At 40.8% G+C, this 4,239-nt stretch overlaps 1 non-coding gene across 1 annotated transcript; it reads left to right on the top strand.

Moving 5' to 3' along the window:
• Nucleotides 1-3,792: 3,792 nt before the first annotated feature.
• LOC130948771 (small nucleolar RNA R71) lies at nucleotides 3,793-3,900 on the top strand. Its single transcript, XR_009073239.1, has one exon. It is a non-coding gene; the product is annotated as a small nucleolar RNA R71 (small nucleolar RNA).
• The last annotated feature ends 339 nt before the right edge of the window (nucleotides 3,901-4,239 follow it).

Consider the following 4,239-nt stretch of genomic DNA (forward strand, 5'->3'; position numbering starts at 1 on the left):
AAAATACCTGAAATCACAGAAAAACACACAAACTCATAGTAAAGTCCAGAAAAGTGAATTTTAACTAAAAACTAATAAAAATATACTAAAAACTAACTAGATCATACTAAAAACATACTAAAAACAATGCCAAAAAGCGTACAAATTATCCGCTCATCACAACACCAAACTTAAATTGTTGCTTGTCCCCAAGCAACTGAAAATCAAATAAGATAAAAAGAAGAGAATATACTATAGACTCCAAATTATCAATGAAACTTAGCTCCAAATTAGATGAGCGGGACTAGTAGCTTTTTGCCTCCGAACAGTTTTGGCATCTCACTTTATCCTTTGAAATTCAGAATGATTGGCTTCTTTAGGAACTCAGAGTCTAGATAGTGTTATTGATTCTCCTAGTTAAGTATGATGATTCTTGAACACAGCTACTTATTGAGTCTTGGCCGTGGCCCAAAGCACTCTGTCTTCCAGTATTACCACCGGATACATACATGCCACAGACACATAATTGGGTGAACCTTTTCAGATTGTGACTCAGCTTTGCTAAAGTCCCCAATTAGAGGTGTCCAGGGTTCTTAAGCACACTCTTATTGCCTTGGATCACAACTTTATTTCTTTCTTTTTCTTTCTTTTTCTCTTTCTCCCCTTTTTTTCGTTTTTCTCCTTCTTTTCCTCTTTTTTTTTTTTTTTTTTGTATTCACTGCTTTTTCTTGCTTCAAGAATCATTTTTATGATTTTTCAGATCCTCAGTAACATGTCTCCTTTTTCATCATTCTTTCAAGAGCCAACAATTTTAACATTCATGAACCACAAATTCAAAAGACATATGCACTGTTTAAGCATACATTCAGAAAACAACAAGTATTGTCACCACATCAAACTAATTAAGCTAGTTTTAAAGATGAATTTGAAATCCTGTACTTCTTGTTCTTTTGTGATAAAAACAGTTTTCATTTAAGAAAGGTGATGGATTCATATTCATAGCTTTAAGGCATAGACACTAAGACACTAATGATCATAAGACACAAACATGGATAAACACAAAGCACTAAAATTCGAAAAACAGAAGAATAAAGAACAAGGAGATTAAAGAACGGGTCCACCTTAGTGATGGCGGCTCTTTCTTCTTCTTGAAGATCTTATGGAGTGCTTGAGCTCCTCAATGTCTCTTCCTTATCTTTGTTGCTCCTCTCTCATGATTCTTTGATCTTCTCTAATTTCATGGAGGATGATGGAGTGTTCTTGGTGCTCCACCCTTAGTTGTCCCATGTTGGAACTTAATTCTCCTAGGGAGGTGTTTAGTTGCTCCCAATAGTCTTGTGGAGGAAAGTGCATCCCTTGAGGTATCTCAGGGATCTCTTGATGAGAGGGGTCTCTTATTTGCTCCATCTTCTTCTTAGTGATGGGCTTGAGGTCATGCCTTCTCAGTTGAACCGGCTTTGGATGCCATAAATGGTTATGGAAAAACAAAAAGCAATGCTTTTACCACACCAAACTTAAAAGGTTTGCTCGTCCTCGAGCAAAAGAAGAAAGAAGAGAGTAGAAGAAGAAGAAATGGAGGAGATGGATGTGAGTGGTGAAGAGGTATTGAGGTGATTGGTGAATGGGTGAAGAAGAGGAGAGGGTGGTGGGGTTGGTAGGGATCCTGTGGGGTCCACAGATCCTTAGGTGTCAAGGAAAAGTCATCCCTGCACCAAATAGCATCAAAATCCACGTTTTGAGCCAATTCTGGCGTTAAACGCCGGGCTGGTGCCCATTTCTGGCGTTTAACGCTAGGTTCTTGCCCTTTTCTGGCGTTTAACGCCAGTCTGGTGCCCCTTTCTGGCGTTAAACGCCCAGAATGGTGCCAGACTGGGCGTTAAACGCCCAACTGCTAGCCTCACTGGCGTTTAAACTCCAGTGGGTTCTTCCTCCAGGGTGTGCTGTTTTTCTTCCTGTTTTTCATTCTGTTTTTGCTTTTTCAATGGATTTTGTGACTTCTCATGATCATCAACCTACAAAAAACATAAAATAACAAAAGAAAATATATAAAATATAATCATTGGGTTGCCTCCCAACAAGCGCTTCTTTAATGTCAGTAGCTTGACAGAGGGCTCTCATGGAGCCTCACAGATACTCAGAGCAATGTTGGAACCTCCCAACACCAAACTTAGAGTTTGAATGTGGGGGTTCAACACCAAACTTAGAGTTTGGTTGTGGCCTCCCAACACCAAACTTAGAGTTTGACTGTGGGGGCTCTGTTTGTCTCTGATTTGAGAGAAGCTCTTCATGCTTCTTCTCCATGGTGACAGAGGGATATCCTTGAGCCTTAAACACAAAGGACTCTTCATTCACTTGAATGATCAGTTCACCTCCATCAACATCAATCACAGCCTTTGCTGTGGCTAGGAAGGGTCTGCCAAGGATGATGGATTCATCCATGCACTTCCCAGTCTCTAGGACTATGAAATCAGTAGGGATGTAATGGTCTTCAACTTTTACCAGAACATCCTCTACAAGTCCATAGGCTTGTTTTCTTGAGTTGTCTGCCATCTCCAATGAGATTTTTGCAGCTTGCACCTCAAAAATCCCTAGCTTCTCCATTACAGAGAGGGTCATGAGGTTTACACTTGACCCTAAGTCACACAGAGCCTTCTTGAAGGTCATGGTGCCTATGGTACAAGGTATTGAAAACTTCCCAGGATCCTGCCTCTTTTGAAGCAGTTTCTGCCTAGACAAGTCATCCAGTTCTTTGGTGAGCAAAGGGGGTTCATCCTCCCAAGTCTCATTTCCAAATAACTTGTCATTTAGCTTCATGATTGCTCTAAGGTATTTAGCAACGTGCTCTTTAGTGATATACTCATCCTCTTCAGAGGAAGAATACTCATCAGAGCTCATGAATGGCAGAAGTAAGTCCAATGGAATCTCTATGGTCTCATTTTGAGCCTCAGATTCCCATGGTTCCTCATTGGGGAACTTAGAGGAGGTTGGTGCACGCCCATTGAGGTCTTCCTCAGTGGCGTCCACCTCCTCTCTTTCCTCTCCATATTCGGCCATGGTTATGGCTTTGCACTCTCCTTTTGGATTTTCTTCTGTATTACTTGGGAGAGTACTAGGAGGGAGTTCAGTAACTTTCTTACTCAGCTGACCCACTTGTCCTTCCAAATTCCTAATGGAGGACCTTGTTTTAGTCATGAAACTTTGAGTGGTTTTGATTAGATCAGAGACCATTGTTGCTAAGTCAGAGGTATTCTGCTTAGAACTCTCTGTCTGTTGCTGAGAAGATGATGGAAAAGGCTTGCTATTGCTAAACCTGTTTCTTCCACCATTATTGTTATTGAAACCTTGTTGAGGTCTCTCTTGATTCTTCCATGAGAAATTTGGGTGATTTCTCCATGACGAATTATAGGTGTTTCCATATGGTTCTCCTAGGTAATTCACCTCTTCCATTGAAGGGTTCTCAGGATCATAAGCTTCATCCTCAGATGAAGCTTCCTTAGTACTGCCAGATGCATTTTGCATTCCAGACAGACTTTGAGAAATCAAATTGACTTGTTGAGTCAATATCTTGTTCTGAGCCAGTATAGCATTCAGAGTGTCAATCTCAAGAACTCCTTTCTTCTGACTAGTCCCATTGTTCACAGGATTTCTTTCAGAAGTGTACATGAATTGGTTATTTGCAACCATTTCAATCAGCTCTTGAGCTTCTGTAGGCGTCTTCTTCAAATGAAGAGATCCTCCAGTAGAGCTATCCAAAGACATCTTGGATAGTTCAGAGAGACCATCATAGAAAATACCTATGATGTTCCATTCAGAAAGCATGTCTGAGGGACATTTTCTGATTAATTGTTTGTATCTTTCCCAAGCTTCATAGAGGGACTCACCATCCTTCTGTCTGAAGGTTTGGACTTCCACTCTAAGCCTACTCAGTTTTTGAGGTGGAAAGAACTTTGCCAAGAAGGCATTGACTAGCTTTTCCCAAGAGTCCAGGCTTTCTTTAGGTTGAGAGTCCAACCATATTCTAGCTCTGTCTCTTACAGCAAAAGGGAATAGCATCAGTCTATAGACCTCAGGGTCTACCCCATTAGTCTTGACTGTGTCACAGATTTGCAAGAACTCAGCTAAAAACTGATGAGGATCTTCCATTGGAAGTCCATGGAACTTGCAATTCTGTTGCATTAGAGAAACTAACTGAGGCTTAAGCTCAAAGTTGTTTGCTCCAATGGCAGGGATAGAGATGCTTCTCCCATAGAAATTGGGAGT

The sequence above is a fragment of the Arachis stenosperma genome, chromosome 1, assembly GCF_014773155.1.
Source record: "Arachis stenosperma cultivar V10309 chromosome 1, arast.V10309.gnm1.PFL2, whole genome shotgun sequence".
In the NCBI taxonomy this organism is placed as follows: domain Eukaryota; kingdom Viridiplantae; phylum Streptophyta; class Magnoliopsida; order Fabales; family Fabaceae; genus Arachis; species Arachis stenosperma.